This window comes from Camelus ferus, chromosome 8 (genome assembly GCF_009834535.1).
Source record: "Camelus ferus isolate YT-003-E chromosome 8, BCGSAC_Cfer_1.0, whole genome shotgun sequence".
In the NCBI taxonomy this organism is placed as follows: Eukaryota; Metazoa; Chordata; class Mammalia; order Artiodactyla; family Camelidae; genus Camelus; species Camelus ferus.
Window position 1 is genome coordinate 26381003 of NC_045703.1, and position 19605 is coordinate 26400607.

Consider the following 19605-nt stretch of genomic DNA (forward strand, 5'->3'; position numbering starts at 1 on the left):
GAAAGGTCTGATGAAAGCAAAACCTCTGGTTCTCTTATTTTTAGAGCAGTCCTACCAGTCCAAGGTTACCTCTGAGAAAAAGAATCTTCCCTGTACTAATGCTAAAAAGATCTCAGGGCAGAAACCTATTTTGAATGTGGCTGGAACTCTATATACACTGCATATCTTTTGAGGTACTAATAATGAAGCACTGACTGAAAAATCACTCTAATATCCTGGTTTCTAAAATTTTTATTGTTTTCATAAAAGGGCATGATATAAAATATCTTAGAAAAAGATATTATCCCTCCATTTTTGCAATAAGAGTTATGGACCCAACATATATGTCCCCACCAAAGTCTTACGTTGAAGTTGTCACCCTCAGTGTGACTATTTCGAGATGGGATCTCTAAGGAAGTCAATTAAGGTCAAATAAAGTCATAAAGAAGAGACTCTGACCCCATAGGACTAGTGTTCTTGTAAGAAGAGACACCAGAGAACTCTCTCTCTCTTTACACACACGGAGAAGGTGGCCATCTGCACTCCAAGGGCAGAGCTCTCACCGGACACTAACCCTTCTGACACCCTTAGATTGGACTTCTAGCTTCCAGAACCGTAATAAAATACATTTCTGTTTAAGCCACTCTGTCTGTGCTATTCTGCTATAGCAACCTAAACAGACTAAGACAGGGAAGGATCAAAGTTGCTCCTTAGATGATGAAACATAAAAGTATCAAGTAAGGAACCTGGAAGCTAACTTTAAATTAAAAGTCTTCATCTATCCCATTTCATCTCTGTTCCTGTTAATAGTAGAATCTACACAAGACTTACCGACTTAAAATAGATGAAAATATTATGGTAAACATCAGAGACATTGCAAAGTATAATCGATGTGGACTTGAATGTTTTTGTTTGCTTATGATTTATTTATGCTTGAAAATTTACATACTTATATTCTGACCCATTTTTCTAATCAAGGAAACAGGAAGAGTAGGTACCTCTGAAAGACGTTAGACCTCCTGCAGAAAATGCATGTGAAATGTCTAAGAAATGAGTTAGGGGAAGTTGGGGAATTCTGAGACTAGTTCAGGGAACAGAGTCATCATCATGTGACCTCCAGTCACCTGGGCAATGTCTGTGTATTGTACTGGAAGTAAGGAAGTGTGCAAAGCCTTGTAACAAACAAGCCTCCCAGAGAACTGAAGCATTGTTCAGAATCCCTCAGAATCTCTGAAAGTCTATTATTCTTGTGTCTGATCTCTTCCTCTGCCTCTGTTCTCGCTCTCTCGTGGCTCCTGCCTACCACCTTTTCTTTAAGTCTTATTCTGCTTTTCTTGTCTTCCTTTCCCATGTAGTATTATTTTCCTTTGACCCTAACTTCCCAAGAAAGGATCTGTTTAGGAGGGTTTGTCCAGTGTACACCTCTTACGCCAGGCCAGGTGATGGACCACTGGCCTCCCTCATGTCAAGGTGGAATGGGCTCTGATTCATTGTGGCCTGACTTGCACAGCTATGTGATCCCAATCATGGCCGTCCAATTGACATGGGTGGATATTCAAGATTAGCTGCTAGATGGACATATATATGTAGATTAGAAGAAACGTGTGAAAGTATATACACATCATACACACCAAGATCTGCCCTTTCACATCTCAGTAAAAATCATGCTGTATCACCCTCCACTTGGTTGGAGAAGACCTGAGGCAGGAATCAGTACTGGGTCAGAGACAGACACAGAGAGAGGAGGGAGAGGTGTGGGCACAGGTGCCAGGAACAAGTCGGTCCCCAGCAAGCAGAGCAAAGTATCTGTTGGTCCCCTGCCAGAAAACAGTTGGTTGTTTAATATCTAAATAGGGCTCCATCTCAAATTAGCTAGGTGACCTTGGGCAGTACCCAACCTCACTGAGCTAGGAGGAAAAGTTTGGATTTTATTCCACTTTTTGGGAAGTCAAGAGGAGAAACATGATGTGAATTTTACTTAGAAAAATCACCCAGGCTGCAGGGTGGGCGGTAGATTGAAGGTAAAACGGATGGAAGCTGGGAGAACAGTTAACAGTTAACAGGCATCTGGGAGGCGGTCTGTCAGCAGAAAGCAGCACTTCAGACCCATCAAAGAGATGATGATGGCTTGGAGCTCAGGTGGGTGGGCAAGTGGGGATACCTCAATGTAGACAGAGAGAAGACAATTGATTTGAGATATACTTTGAGGGGGAGGCAGAGACGGTTTCCATGGATTACAATAACAACTGCCAGAAAACAGCAACAAGGGATCTAACAACTTCTTAAAACAGCGGGGTGGCCCTGGGCAATCCATGCTTTTGGAGGTTCTGTCCTTTCATTCTGTCCTTTCTCTACCTCCTCTACCAGGACCCTCAAGCGGTTCCCAGCGGCTGAGCAGCCCTCCAGCTGCACATTATGCTCAAGTTCTTTATGAATGCACTTCTTGGAATCCCTTCATGTACCTTAAAGTCTCCCTTAGCCCTGTGGGATCACCAAAGTTAATTTTTTGAAAAGGTATTTTCCACCAAATGTAAGTGATTTCACTTACAAGGTCCCCAAGAAATAAAACATTTGCATTTTGACACAAAATAATTCTTGTTGGATGGTCAGCTGTGGTGGCCAGGCCAGTGGGTGCTTCATCTGAGTGTAGGAGGACACTTTAGTGTCCCCAGAATGGTATTACTTTATTTAAACCTCCCACTTTCCCTGGAAGTAGTTCTGTCTAGGTTGGCACTGGGTGTCTTCTGTGGATTCTGTATACCACAATATTTTTGGTGGAACTTTTAAAAACACCTTCACCTAAAACACACAAACACACACACACACACACACTCATGCCTATACCCCACTTTTGAATCAGAATCTCAGGGTGGGCCCAAGCCCTGGTATTTTGACAAGTTCCATAGGTCTGGAGTCACTAAACTTTTTGTTAAAGGGCCACATAGTAAATACATTAGGGTTTGAGGGCCATGTGTTCTCTGCCTCAGCTGCTCCAATCTGCAGTGATTCCCCAAAATACCTGAACAAAGAAGTGTGGCTGTGTTTCCTTAAAACGTACTTCCAGACCCAGCAGAGGGCCCGAGGGGCTGGGGTACGCTGAGCCTGCCTTGGGTGATGGCTCCACGTGCTTCTCCAGCCTCCCAGGTGGCCTGGCTGCTTGCACCATGGCTTTGCAGATTTGCATGTCTCTCATTATTCACTGAGTCAACAGTTTATTTCTTGTGTGTTTACTACATGCCAGACACTTAGGACACAAATACTAGCAGCCGCCTTCAAGGAGCCACAGATGCTGGAGAAAAAGACACAGAGACAGTGAACAATGACTGGATAAGGGTGAGCACCCAGCTCAGTGGAGGGAATGTGGAGGATCAAAGTAAATGTGGGCAGTAACAGGAGTCTTTCCAGAGAGTTGACTTGAATTCTCACTTGTAGGCTTAGCCTTGGCCCACCGTCCCAGGCCAGCTCTGGCCTGAAGTACAGTTTCTTCAGAAGTCCTGGCCTCTGGCTACTGGGCTCCAGGCTGTAGCCCTACTGCGTGCCTGGATCTTGGAACTGTGCCCTCAGGCTCCCTCTCTCCTTCTGTCATCAGTGGTTTTATGTAGCCCCGGATTCTGCACCACTCTGCGCGCTCTCACAGTACAATCTGCTGGGTCTGGCTCTCTATGGTTCCAAGGATTATTCTGGTACTTAGTTTCTAAAGACTGATGCCAGCCTTCCTCCTGCCAGGCTGCCAGGGCCTGAGCTGCTGCTTCCCCCCAGCAGCCCTCTTTCCAGCTGCAGGCTCTCCGGACTTCACCCATTCAATGTAACGTGCTCATGCCTCCTTCCAGGCCGTCTCTGCGCTGGCTCCTAGGATCACCTTACCCTTCACACTTTCTTAATTTCCTCTGTTTCTCTTCTGCCACCCAGCCAGTCCATTATTAAGAACTGTTTCATACTCCCGCTGCAAGCGTGCTTTTGCAGCTGTCGTTTCTTTCTAGAACCGCTCAGCGGAAAGCAGTGCGCCTTCTAGAAGCAGTGGTGCCAGTAGAGACCTGCATCCCAGTTTGCAAGCTTGAGAAATAAGACCCTTCAGCGATGCTCTCTGTACTTCCTCCAGTTGGTTGTGAATGCTTTCATCCTTTTCTAACTCAGTTGTGGGCAGTCGTTCTGTCCCCTAGGATGTCCGTTGGTGTCTTTATGACACTTTGTAGCACCACACACAGTACGGCCTCATTAGCTTGGCACTGAAGCACATGCAGGAAACCAGCCCCTGCCTCACTCATTTGGCCTGGAAGCCGTCACGGTGCGCTGGTATCCCCTCTGATGATATTCAGAGGTTGTCCGAGCCGAGGGAAACATGGCTTTGGTGCTGGCTAAAGCATCCTTCCTGACCAGTGTGTCAGTTCATTTCCAGAAAGATTAAACAACTCCTGCAAATACAAATGTTCACAATTCACAGGCCATCTGGGGTTCCCGCATCCTCACACGAGAGACCCCAGATGGATTGTAAATTCATCCCTGTGGGTAATAGAGTGCCGTTGCTCTTCGGTCCTCCTGATTTTCCCTGTAGCATCTGATACTATGGTCATGATGAGGTTAATTTATGTGGCTCGATACACTTTATCATCTGTCACTTGTACAGCTCTCGCTGTGCCATCTGGCGTCTCAGAGGCGGTTTCGGGAAGCAGCATGCATAACAAGGTATCTGCATTTGTGAATTCTTTCAAGCATTTATAGGTAATAGCTAAAAGATATTTTGAGAAGCCAGTGCCCGTCTCTGCTGCGGATCAACACTAACATGGATAATCTGACATGAGGTTCAAACAAAGCCTGCTGTATTTTGCAGGAAAACACATCTGAATTAGTCTGCAATCACCAATATTGATGGAACCTATTTATTTCAAGACCCTGAATATCTCTATCAGGCTGAGAATATCTTACTGGGCTCTTGTGCAAATCAGTAAAAGGCAGAGGCAATGGCTTACTATCAAACATGATGGATGATGAAACAAAACAGCACATCCTAGTACAAAAAATTGTTTAAATCAAAATTCCTGCAGCAAAATGCCTCAGTGCCCCTATGATAATGATTTCATATCCACGTCTCATTTTCAGCAATGCGTTAGGACCTCGAGAGAGCACAACAAAACATTAAATAGACAAAACTATGAGACAAAGGCAGAAAAGACACTCAGGAGAAGTGGGAATGGTGAGATGAGACAGCAGAGGCTGTCCTGTCTGTCAATCAGCCAGGCTGTGATTTGCAGCCCCTGTACCAGGTGCCACAGTGTTGGGTGAGGGGTTATGAGTGTTAGGGCTCTTGTTCTTTAGATATTGCAGTCTATTTGGGGAGAGTAAGATAATGAGGCTATATCTATATCTTTTAGTCTGTACTCAAGTAGAAAAAAGAAGAAAATCAGAGGCGTTTTGAGAGGGACAATTGCAGAACATGACGAAGTTCTTGAAAGAAGTGTTAAGCCAGATTCTGAAGGAGTGAAGAATAGCCTTTGAAAAAGAATCTGGAAAGGGTGCGGGACAATGCCAGGGTCAAGAGGCAGAGGTGAGCCCCTCCACACAGGGAGCAGCTGGCTGTTGGCTTGAGCAAAGCTCAGGGGTACGTGGCGTGAGATAGAATCGGAGGACGGGAGGGGGCCAACTGGTGCCGATTGTATTCTGCAAAGCTGAGGTTTTGGAATTTAACTGAATAGGCATCATAGGTCCATCACATTTTCAGGGAGGTGGTAAATAAACGTGGAATTTGAGGGGAAAATTATTCTAGCAATAGTATGAGTTGGTACTTCCACCATGAGTGGGAAAACAGCACAGACTTATTCCAGAACCTCCGTAATTCTAACGGCTGAATTGCAGTTAAAGCATAATAATAAGGTAGCTCAGTGCATGGAATATCAAAGGTAATCCACTGTTTAAAACACTTGTTCAGCCCAGGCATAAGCTTACAAATATCACAAAGCCTTATCATTTCCTCCCCATTTTACGTCTTCCAACCTCTCACTATTTCTCTCTGTGCTAGAGGGCGGGGAAGACACAGGGCAACAGAGACTTCTTTCTCCTAGAGCCAAAGATCGTTTGGAGAGCTGTATTACGAAGATGGGTGTAAAATTAGTCAGTTCAGTTGAAAAAGTCAATTGTTTGGAAAGCACTCATTGAAAACCCATTCTGGGTAGGACCATCCCTTGGCACTTTCTGACTGTAAGTTTCCAGAAAGGAACATCCAGGTTTCTTGTTTGAATGATGCCCCTCGTGATGGACGCCTCACTGAGCCGGTGTTGTTTCTGACAGTGGCAAGAATGAAGATTTTTGTCAGAAATAGGGGGGCTGCTCTCTGCATTGATCCCTAAAATGTGGGAGAAGTGGTTGGTGAGGCTCATGTTCCATTTCAGTCCACTCTGCAGCTGTGCCCTGGCTCTGCACGACCAGAAATCTGTCGCTGGCGCTCAGATCCCTGGTGCCTCCTCAGCCCGGGGTCTAGATGACAGTAAGGGCTCCATGAATGTTTGTGAAATGAACTACACGTTTGTGCTCTATGACCTCCTGGGGAACAGCCTTTCCTTTCTATCCTGTAATGTCTTTGTCCAGACTTCTGAGTGCAGCCTGGTAATCTTGGGTGACTGTTGGGAGATCATCTTTACCGTCCAAAGGTTCCTGTCCGTGGATTCTGCCAATTGGACATGGTGTTTGTTTTCCCTTTTGTTTTAAGGCTCTGGGTGGAGTCACTCAACACTTTCTTTGTCAGCCTTCGCTGTTGATCCCCTTTGATTTAGTTCAGGGGGTCAGCCAGTTTTCCTGTACAAGGTCAGAGCGCGAACATCGCAGCCTTCCCGGCCACGCGGTCTTCCAGCTACCCAGCTCAGCTGTTGCTTTGCGAATGCAGCAGCTACGGACAACGCACAAGCAAGGGGCCTGGCTAAGCTCCAGGACAACTTGATTTACAAGACAGGCAGTGGCTGTATGGGCCTTCGGGCTGTAGTTTGTTCACCCGATTTAGTCTACAAGGTACATGGTCCTTAATTTATTGCTTTGAGGATTCTTACATTTCTATTCTCTAGTACTTAGCTGGTATCTGTTCTTCTCTTTCTTTCCTGTGTCACCCATCACCTTTGCACTCATGGTCAAATAGAGAGGCTGGACTCTGCCAAACTTTGTTGTCTGTGGGCCCTAGGCACACAGTTCTTTTAGCACACAAACACCTCTGTCCTGTGAAAGGCAGGTTTTCTACAATAGTAGGTGATGGCGGTGCATAATGTCATAGCCATCTACAATGAAGGTTGGCCACGTCCTTCTTTGGAGCTGTGACCTTGTGAGTTGTTTTAGCAGAATGTTACCTTATATTTCTGTAACAGTCAGTAATTAAGCTTCATTTGGGTCTCCTGAACACACGAAACCACTAATATTCTTCCCCTCATATTTTTGACCTTCTTTGGGGAGATAAGGGCCATAACTAACAGTTTAACTTCCCTCGGTTACCTTTGCCTGAACTGAGCCTTATATTTTGAGCTCTTTGAGAGAAAGAGAAATTATGTAAAGTCTATGGTCATTAAACTATCTTCTGTGCTGTACCAAGTTTCTTTGCGTCATCTCCAGGAGGCTCTTTGAATGCTGATTTACTTTATGGAAAAGCCGTTCCTTTCATTTACCATCAAAGTATCTGAGTGTCGGGGCCATCAATACACACTGTACAACAGAAACTTCACAGCTTGGAAGGCAATCAAGGTGAGGGAATTTTTGCAGATAATGTCAATCTTGAGACATACAGTCAAGACAAATGTCATCTCAGGAATCTGTGTTTGCAAGCTTTCCTTTGGTCCTGTTTCGCGACCCTCACTTGTAAATGTGAATTGTTGCTAAAACCAAGGTACACTTTGCCACAGGCTCCTTTTGAAATTTTATCTGTACTTCTTTCTGTTTTTTCCAGATAATCATGTTTGAGCCCCCTCACCTCAGGAATAAGAGTTCTATTGGTAACACTGCCCAACTGATATATTAAAATAAAACATTAAAATACAAAAATACTGTTCCCACAGCAATGGTAGTTTTAGTGCCTGAGATATAGAAAATGGGTTGATTAAAGAATAAAGAAATAAAATGTGAAGGGAAGTTATGATCTCTCTTTCACAATGGGAAAAAAATAAGTTTTTACCTTTAATTTCTGAGATTCTCAGTGAATGGTTGTCTTGGTCAAAACAAACAAACAAATACATTAAACAGAATCCTCAGTGAATACAGGACTGTGAAAGCTTCAGAGCTCCTGGGTCAGCAAGCTACACTCTGGAAAAGGTATTTACTTTTGTGTGTTTTGGTCCGCAACTCAGTCACATGTATTTCCTGCTTTCCACTTTCCAATCCCTTGATGTGTCTCATTTGAAGCTTTTTTTTTTTTTTTAATAAGCAAGAGACATGCATATATTTGCTGTTGGAAGAATCAATAATTCCAGGTCCTAGGTCTTTCCAAATTTGGCCATATTGTCTTACAAAGCTGGCAAATTCTGCCAATCCTGAGAAATTACTCTGAAATGCTAGATGTAGAGATGGCTGAGGGCATTTCCCATTTCATTAACATTTAAAACACATTAAGGACTAGTAATAAATATAGCACAGTCATTGGATTTTTGTTCCAAGCTGAGAGGGGAGGAGAGTTTGGGGGAGACTTCCTGCTCTTGAAGAGTGATAAGGTAGGAATCCTGGCTTTCAAAAATAGAAACATTATACCAGGAAAAAAGTAGAAAAAAATCTTGTTAAAAAAAAATGCCACAGAAACATTTTAAGCTGATGGAGATGTTATCGTGAAAAATTTAGAGCCGACTTTTGAGTGTGGGAGAGTGGGAAGGGAGAAATGTAGTAATCACCCTGCTATTTTTCTTGGCCCTTGAGAGAATGTCAAAACAAACCCACCAGGGTCTACACACAGAGGCTGTCAGCAGTCTGGGCCTGGTGCAGACCACATGGAAAGGGAGTTGGTAGTAGACACAAGGGAACAAGTCTTTGTTTCCATAATTCTTTCAAAGGTGGAAAGAAAGGAAACAGATTGTACCCTTGCATCAGAGAACTAATGTAAAAGCTAACAGTAGATACAGAAGCAGACTATATGGAGACCATGCCCAGGGTTTACATTTAGTCTGATCTCCTTTTCTTAGCTATGTGCTCCCATGTTTTAAATGTAGAGGGGACAAGGGCAGAGCACATACACTTAGTTGATGGGGGAGCAGAGGCTCTTGTACTTTGTATTAACATTAAATGCAGGCATCAGCTCTACAAGTATCAAGTAATCTGTCTCTAAGGCAGAGTCAGGCTGGGTTGCTGGGCTCAGTGACTCAGTGGTGTCTGAGCTGTATGCTGCCCGAGGACAAGGCTCCTCTCACAGTGCCTCCTAAGAAGCGTGATTGGAAATGACAGGCAACAAAATTCCGATGACCTGAATTACACAGTCGAATCTGATTTGACTAAGCCCGTATTCCATATACTCAGCAAGGATATACATATTTCAGGGGAGGAAACGCCTAGCTAATGAATGATAACTTACTCAGCATGCATCTCCAATGGAAATGCTTTGACTGAACACTTGCTCGAGCACTACACTTCTTTCTGATCTCTTTTGATTGACAATAGCTATCAGAAATAAGGCTAAACACTTTATATTCATTTAATAAAATCCTTCAATGAGTTTGATTCCATTCTTTTCATCTTAGAAACTGTTAGGTAACATACCCGAGAGCACACACAGGTGGAATTGAGCCCAGGTCTGCCCAGCTTCAAAGCCCCTCCTTCTAGCTGCTCTGCAGCAGTGCCCCTCTTCTCAAATGCCACTCACTCTTTTCTCCACAATATTTAAAGTTATGCTCAGGTTTCCATACTGCAAGTGAACAAAAGACCAGCTCTATACGTGTTCCTTGAGAAGCACCCCTAACTGTGCTTATAAAAAGGTCCCTACCAGCTGAGTGTGAGAATGAGGACTTCTCCCTAATCAGCCTCCCTCCCACAATAAAATAATTATTTTCCTATTTGTGCAAGCTGGAAAAGTGAGTTTGCCCAAATAGCAATTAAGTTCTTGATGAAGTGGGGGAGGGTGGTGACAAAGAATGGAAGGTGGGTATGTCAGTGACCTACAGTGTCATCACTGTTGCCCAGGATGCTGCCATTGTGGTTTCCATCAAATGTATGAGGGGTTTTCTTTTCTTTTGGTGGGAATATAAATTGGTGCAGCCACTATGGAGAACAGCATGGAGGTTCCTTAAAAAACTGAAAAATAGAGTTACCATATAATCCAGCAATCCTACTCCTGGGGCAACTACCCAAAGAAAACTCTAAAAAAAGATTAATGCGCCCCAATATTCATAGCAGCACTTCATAATAACCAGGGCTGGAAGCAACCTAAATGTCTATCGACAGATGAAGAGATAAAGAAGATATGGTGTATATATATATATATATATATATATATATATATATATATATATACACACACACACACATACACACCATATATATGGGAAACTGAATACTATATGAAATAGTACTCAGCCATAAAAAGAATGAAATAATGCCACTTGCAGCAACATGGATGGACCTAGAGATAATCATATTAAATGAAGTAAGCCAGACAGAGAAAGGAAAATATTATATGATATCAATTATAAGTAGAATCTAAAAAAATAATGATACAAATGTGCTTACTTGCAAGCCAGAAATGGACTCATAGATGTAGAAAACAAACTATGGTTACCAAAGGGGAAGGGTGTAGGGGGAGAGATAAATTAGGAATTTGAGATTAACAGATGCACACTACTGTATATAAAACAGAGAAACAACAGGCCTTACTGCATAGCACAGGGAACTATATTCAATATCTTGTAACAACATATAATGGAAAAGAATCTGAAAAAGAATACACATATGTATATGTATAACTGAATCACTATGCTGTACACCTGAAACTAACACAGCATTGTAAGTCAACTACAACAGAAAAAAAAAATGAAGTTGTTGTTGCCTAGTGCTCAAGAACTTAACGTCACAGATAGGATACATTCTGACATATGAGAAGAATCATCTTTCCTTTCTCTTGCCTGCTTCCCGTCTCCTCCCTCTCCTCTTGACAGTATGTGCGGGGAGGCTTGTTGTGTACGGAGGGAGATGCCGCTGCAGAGAGAGCTCTCGTTGCAAAAAGAGACTTTGGGTGGCCTCTCCCTGCAGACCGTGCCGAGCAGGCCCTTCAGAGAGCCGGGCCTGCTGCGATGAGAGGGCTGAGTTAGCTCGACCAATGCTCCTGACCACTTGCCAGACAAACTGCGGAATGTCTTAGGCTTGGGGGAGAATAAGGGAATTCATTAGACCATGAGTGGTTGTTAGAGTTTAAAACTTTCAGAAAGATCACTTGAGAAAAGACGACAAAGGGAGACCAAGTGCTCTTTATTCCTACAGGTAGACGGTGAATGGGTCACTGGTTTGGGCACAGCAGTAATTCTGGACAGAACCTACCCAATGTCTGTCAGAAATAAAAATTGTCTTTGCATTTATCATTCCACCTCCTTATTCTACTACGTCAGCCAAACTCAATATATCATTTTTTTCTCTTCCTACTTGATGTTTTATAAAAACTATAGTGGCTAAGCATTTTCCTCTGTGCTACCCCCCCAGTAAGTTGAGAATATACATGGCAGTTGGGATAGGAAAACACACGATTCCATAAGGCTAGCGACACCTGCGTATCTCAGCATCTTTGTGGTGACATTGAGCTACCCAAGGACCTGTCTTTGTTCACCCAGCTGTTGATTCCCTGCCAGAGGGCATTTCACCACATTAATCCTGCTGATGACTGTCTGTATAGATGGATTTTTAATCCATTGACTTAAAAAAAAAAAACTACCTAATAGCTCTATTGATATCCATTATATAATTCCATATTTCTTAGCAACTAAAATTAGAAAAGAAATTTCAAATGTTTATCCAGTACATTTTCCAATGCATCTAGTTTCCCAATGATTTTATAAATCAAGAAAAATCATATTGATAACTTTCAAGATCTAAACATGTTGATTAAACAAAAGTATTTGCATTTAATAAACTATTTACGATAAGTGTTTAGACCCATGAAAAGCTCAGATTAACTGCTGAAACGAGTTTATGCTTTATCAAATAAGATTATACTTTAGCAGTGTAATGTAACCATCTGACATTACAAAAGAGCACTTCTAGCTATGTCTGTTTGATGGATGTTGCTTATGTGTTAAGTATGATTCTACATCATCAGACAGAGGAAACCCATGTACCAAAAGCCAAAATTTGTATTTGGGGCTCTGACTTAGTTTAAAAAAAAACAAAAAACTTCAGGGAATAAAGTGTAGTGATAGAAAATGCGTTCTGAGTCTATGTTGTGACTGTGAACAACAAAGAGACTATTTTGAATGCAAACATATTTTTTTTCAGCTGTAGTAAAGAATGTCACAGTTGGACCAAAGTCTTGTTAGCTATTGTGTCAAACTAGAATAATGTTTCTATCAGAATATGTCTCATTTTTTAAAATATGCATTTTAACTGTAAATGTTGGCAGACCCATGTCTCAAATTGGGCAATGAACTAGTTTTCACAACTGAAGAGTTCTACAATTCTTTAGAAGCAGAATTTATTTTCTCTAATTTCTAGATCAAATAAAAAATTTCCATGTGCTGTTTCAATGGTTCGGGTTGTTTGTTAAATTAATATTCCTATTTTTCAATTAACAGAAAGAAAGAAACACTTTGACACGTATCTGTCCCAAACTGGTTGTGGATGACCTAACAGATGAGAAGTCAAGTAGAGAAGAGGTGGGCAATAAGAATTATCCTCCACCAACTGCATATGTCGTGATAAGAAATGTAGATTAAATTTACACCTGAAGAGTAGAAATTGGAGTCATGGACTGACTTCTACTTTATATTTGGGAAGGAAGTGGAAAAAGGGGAGAAAACCTAGAAGCATTCGGTATTTACTAAGTACCTTCAGATGTTCCCTAAGTCATGAGTATATTTCCTCTCTTAATGACAGTAAGTAAACTGTCGTATGATTGAGCTACACAGTTTCGTCAAACATACATGTATGTTGAGTACAGTAAGTAATGCTTAGTGATAAGCCGAATGCAAACACATATCTCAAAGAAATATCTATACATCTCTTGCTAACTCCTTTTTTGTTATACTAAGTTTCTGTGAAATTTATCATTAATTTACTGTAAGTTTGATTTTCCCTTCTTGTTCTGGATTGGTTCCGTTTTTTCAAATTGTGACTAATAACATGCCACATTGAGTCTTTGTAAAGGATATGCCTTTATACACAAAGAATGAAAAATGTTCAGAATACTTTTGAACTAAAGTGATTTTTTAAGATTCATATTCAGCGTGGGGTGGGCTAGTAAGTGGTTAGGAATTCCTGGAGGACACAGGTATAGTTTTCTTCTGCTTCGCTTAAGTTACCAGCAAAAAACAGCCGGGGACTTATTTTCCTGAGCCTTTTTTTCTGAGCTGAAAAAGGTTTTATGGAGTTTTTAACTAGAACACGATCAGTTGATCCTGAAAGGAGTAGCTGTAGTGCCTTTCGTTGTTCCTTCAAAACTCCTGTGCTTGGCTCTGTTGACCACAAAGCTGAGAATGCAGCCCCCTCCCCATTCTAGTGATGAGCCAGTGATGATGGTACATTGTGTGTTACCATGGCAATTGTCCACCATCCAGTTCTTAAAGCTGTTTTCAACTCTTCCTTCCTTCCTTCCTTCCTTCCTTCTTTCCTTCCTTCTTTCCTTCCTTTCTCTCTTTTTTTTTCTTTCTTTCATCTTTTTTTCCTCTCTCTTTGAAAACTATAAATTGTTGAGGAATATAGATTTGAGTGCTGAAAGGTCTAATTTCAATAGAAAGTCCAAAGATTTATTATAATTGCTCTTAAAGTTATATTCTGATGTTTTGAGCTGTTGACTTTATTATGTGTTCTTTACCCATATGAACTATATGGTCACTTTATTTTGGAACATAAACTGTATGTTGATACTGTGAAGCTCTCCTTTTTTCTCTCAAATAAAGATGTTCTGTAGATTACTCCAAAATAAAATGTTACCTGCATGTGTGGGCTGAGGGTTCTGAGTTTTCATCTGACAATAAATGGCATGTATATGACCTTAAAGAAACTACCTGATTTTGCACTTGCCTAGCTGTAGAAATAAGGAAAATACAGATGCCTAGTGATTATAAAAAGCTTTGATGCCTCATATGAAAGAAGATAACTACATGCTTTAGAATTAAATACAATGGCTATAATTCCATTACTCTCCATTATTTCTTTGTAAAGCAAATATGTTTTAGGAATTATAAGACTGTCTTGCAGACAAATATAATAAAGCAAACAGTTGTTAATGGACTTAGGAAATTAATAAAGAGTTCAAACTTAAATCCAGGTTTACTGACTTTTAATTCCTTTTAATCAACTTCTTTCCATGCTTTCTAATACTCCTTATTTTGTGCTTCATCAAAGAGAATAATGAGAGGTATTATTATTATTATTATTATTATTATTATTATTATTTGCAAGAATAAGGTATGTTAATTACACTGTTAGGTCAAAGTCCTCTCGTCAAATCTGCTTATGTTCTGGTTCAGAAATGCTTATGTAACTCAAGAAAAACTCAAATCTCTTTGATCTTTTGTTTCCTCATCTGTAGGGCTTTTATGATTTATTAGTAACATAGGGCTTTTATGTTGTAATAATATCTACATTGTGAGACATTTTATGAGTATCAGATTAAATAAGGTAATAGGCACAAAATTCTTCTCAGACTCTAAGGGATTATATAAATGTTGACTTAATTTTTGATGCTAATGTGTAGCCAGAATACAGAGGATATTAAATGTTAGGCCTATAAGCGTTAATATACTTAAGAGATATACATATGTATAACTTAAGTTGATATACTTAAGAAGCCCTTAAAGTTTTCAAAAAAGGCAATGCAAAGCCTAGGTAAAGCTTGAGGAACTTGGATCTTGCTCTAGCCTGTGTTGTGGACGAAGAGATAAAAAGACTGAGGGGTGTGGTGAAAGGGGGTGGGAAGGGATAAATTTGGGAGCTTGATATTTATGAATGTTAGCCACTGTACATAAAAATAGATTTAAAAAATATTTCTTCTGTATAGCACAGGGAACTATGTTCAATATCTTATAATAATCTTTAATGAAAAACAATATGAAAATGAATATATATATATATATACGCATGACTAGGACACTGTGCTGTACACCAGAAATTGACACATTGTAACTGACTGTACATCAATTTTAAAAAAAGATAGAAGATTTGTACAGTAGTTCAAGTGAGAGGTAAAGAATGGTCTGGTGGAGGAGGGTATAGCTCAGTGGTAGAGTGCCTGCTTAGCATGCACAAGGTCCTGGGTTCAATCCCCAGTGCCTCCATTAAATATAAATAAATCTAATTACCTCCCCTCCAAAAAAGGAAAAGAATTATATATTAAAAAATAAGAAAGAAGTGTCTGAACCAGGAAAATGACTATAACATTTTTTAAAAAGACAGGAGTGTGTGGAAAAGATTCTATAGAGATAGAATCTGTGGAATCAGTTAAAGACTGAGGATGGTGGGTGGGTTAAGCAAAGAAAGAATAAAATATGATTTTGAGGGTTCTGTCTCAGGTATCTGAGACAACAGTTAGGAAATTTAGGAGATGGTGTTTGTAAAAGATGGAAAAGTAACATCATTTGTTGACTGTGAGGACTTGTCAGGGTGCCCCATTGGTGATGACAAGCCAACACTAAGAAGTACTGAATGAAGTCAGGAAAGTGGTCAGAGGATAAAGTGGCTAGAAGGTGAAGAGTCATTGGCAAAGAAGTAACAATAGGAGCCCTGAGAAGAGGGGACTTTGATGAGAAAGATACTGTAGGGACAGAGGGAACTATAGTCTCATATTGAGAGGCTGTGAGAAACCGAGGCTCGAGAAAAGGGCTAGAAGACAAGGTTAGAGAAATCAAAGACCCCAAATAATACAATATCATGGATGCCAAGGAATGGGAGAACTTGATATTTTCATGAAAGCAGGCTGTTCAATCATCTTAAATATTTTGGCAAAATACTAGAAGGAAGGGACTGTGAATAATCATTAGAAATGCCAGTTTTGAGATGACTAGCGAGGAGTGGGAGGGGAAAACTGTGTTTGTCTTCTTTGCTGTATCACCATCACCTGGTGGAGGACTCATATTTATAAGCTATTTGGTAAATATTTCTGTGAATGAATGAGTGAATCATAAAAATGAGAGTTCGAGGGTTTAGTAAATGCATTGGGAACAATTAAAATTAGGGAATGGAGACTGCTTTTCTTAGACATTTGCAGCCATGCAAAAGATTACAGCATGGTTATGTGTTACCACTAATGCCAAGATTTATTTAGCTTCATATTGTCTCATGCAATCTTCTCAGCCATCCTGTGAGGGAGGGAGGTACTATTATTATCTCCATTTTAAAGTGGAAGAAACTGGGGCATCAAGAGATTAATGTGAGCTGAAGGTCACACAGTTGGTCATGGAAAAAGCTAGGATATATCTGATTGTATCACTTGTCTACTTCAAATTCTTCCACAGCTTCAATAATTAATACTTACTGTCTACCCCAGTGTCTGGCACACTGAAGTATTTTTTACCTTCCTACTGGTGAGAGACCAAGACACAGAAATCAAGTCATTTGCCCCGGATCTCACACAGTTAATTAGCGGTGGAGATAGAGCTTACACCCAGCCACTCTGATTCCATAGCCCCTGTTCCTGACCACCATACAACACAAATTACTTTATGTTTGACATGGCTTCTAGGGGATTGAGCCTAGATAGGGCATTAGCAAAAACCAGAATAACATCTGGTAAATCGGGAGAAAAAGGAGCAAAGAATCAAAGCAGAAAGTCTGGTAGCAGTGCCAGAGTAGGAGAAGCGGTAGATAATCCAAGTTCTTGGAGGAATGGTGGTGCTGAGTGATGCCGAGGTGTGTTGTGCTATTGGATGAGTGAAGATGAGTAGCAATGAGGGTCACTAATGTTGGGTATTTTAAGACTTATGAGACTAAAATGTTAGAAGGCTGAATGAGAAGAGTTTCAGGAAGCAAATCTAGGTAAAGGAGATTTCTTTAATCCAGGCACAGTGTCTCAGAATTACTGGTGATACACATGTTATATATTACTGGTACACACATGATGGGGTGTGGTCGTCTTGGAGTTTATGGAATATGTTAAATCCTATGTTTGCTTCTTCCCCTTCTAGAGCTTGGTATTAAAAGAAATTCTTCTGGATGTGATTTCATGGGAATTACTTAAAAAAATGTCTACAAAACTTAGTCCCAAGACTTGCATGCAGTAAACATTCAGTATGTGTACGCATAACGGAGAGTGTGCATAATGGAAGAGTCTCTTCTGAGAAAAATGTTATAACAGGTACCCTCCATTCATTAATACTTTCTTAAGGGATGCTGATGAATAGTTTTCCTATGGGAAGTCATTTATAGGGCATATATTCAGTTCAGATGTTGTGGATTTGATTTGGAATTTTAACTGTCAAGGTTGAAGATCTCATGGGTGATAGAAGATACCATACGTTCTGGGATTCTAGTCCAATGGGACTCACCTTGAACTTGTCACTGTGCTGCAACGCTACACAGGTCCTAACCTCGAAAAACCAGAAGCTCTTCCTACTGCTCTGAAGTTTCTTTCAGTGCTTCCTTGATGAAACAGCCGCATCTAGCCTACATGCACGGCCACTGGATTGTGGGCTGTGGTAAGAAGTACAGTAAGGGTTACTGGCAGCTATAGCTGGACAGACGTAGCCTCACACCAAAGCGAGAACTGTATTTGGGATTCATTATTCTTTCAGGCTGGATTTCCAACCCCCCTTACCGAAGCAGACACACACATGCACACACATCCCCTCTCCTCCATGAATCTTCTCGTCAAAAACTGACATTTTTCGAAAGCAGACTGCACATCAGGGTACAGACAGGACCCAGTGAAATATAAAGCACAATTCCTCTTTAATGGGAAACATGTCTTTAGATTCTGATTCATTATGGGTTCAGTAAGTTAGGAAACGAGGCAATAAAGGACAAAAATGAGCACCGTTTTCACCTAACAGACAGTCCACTTCCATAGACTTTTGTGTCCTTCTTCACAGATTTTTCCCCCTCTTTGAAACGTTGGCAGATACAGTTTTTAACTATGCTGCATTAGCCTCCGTGATAACCCGGTGAGGGTCAGGCTACCACTGCCTCTTGGATTATAAGAGAACAGAAGTGAGAGTCGGACTAATAGCACGAGGGGAGTCCAGTGCTTTTGCGGCTTTGAAGCCGATCTGTCAATTTTTCTTAAAATACACACGTACATACACCGCCTTGGGTCCTTTCGCTGCCTGATTAATGTGACTGTTTCTGGAAGGCTAACACATGCAGCACTCGCCTTGTTTCTGGCAGCCAGGCCCCTCTGGTGGTGCCCGGATTGTACCTAGTTCTTTCCGACAAATTATTGTGATGATTAAGAAAGTTTGATGATATATCATTTTTTGGATTCCAGACCTCCTGTCAGATAATAGAGTCAGAAGTGTGGGGCTCCGGTAGTTACTCCGTATCAATGCTCCGAGTTCAAATAAAGTGTCAGGATGACTAAGTACGAGGGATTTGTGGAATGCTTTAATGTTGCCTCATTTCAAATCACTTCATAAGCAGCCTGGTAATGAGCTCAATAAATTCTGTTGGAGGAGAGAAAAAAAAAAAAAAAAAGAAAAAGAGCCCTGTATTCACTACAGAAAAAGTAGGTTGCTATTTTATAATTAGGCCTCTGGGCTGGTGGGAAGGAGTCTTATTTCCTGTTTGAAATCCACTTTGTTAGCTCTGTGATGTGGAGATGGCTAAATGAGTATGAAATATTATAATTAAGGACATCACAAGCTGTTTATCTTATCAGCAGTGCTTTTCCTTACAGGCTGGCTCATTGACCGCTTGTGTATTGTAACTGCTTTTTTTTTCCCCCTGGGCTTTGCCCATTGTAACCAACAGAGACTTACTTGGTTTTAAGGGGGAAAAGAGGAGATATGAACAGCAGCCCAGCCACCAGAAGTCATGGGAGAGACCTAAATTGCTTTTACTTTGCCTGGATCAAGCATTCTTTTCATTAACTTCAATAAGCTGTTTGTTTATGGAAATAAGCATGTTGATACAAACTTGACTAAATGTGATGAGAGCCTGCTGTCCCGGGCCAAGCTGGGAGGTGCTGTTCTCCACATCCTGCCAAGTCCCATGTTTTTGTTTCGAGGTGAACAGAGAAAACCAATCCCACTTTGGAAAATGAGAACTGGTTTATTATTGATTGCGTGGAAGGCAAGTGGCCAGATCGGCAATCTTCACTGTGATTTGAAAGGCTCTATATTATGATAATCTTTTGACCTGCCAACTTTCTTGTTTTCGCTCACTAGTGGAAGGGCGAGTCCTGCTCCTCTGTAATAGACTGAAATGACAATTCTCACCAGGTCCTGCTGCAAAGGTCTGCAGAGCAGTTATTTGCCTAGTAAGCCATTTGGCTGAGCTGAAAGATCAAATCATATATTCACAACACCTCGCTTTAGTGTAGATTTCTAA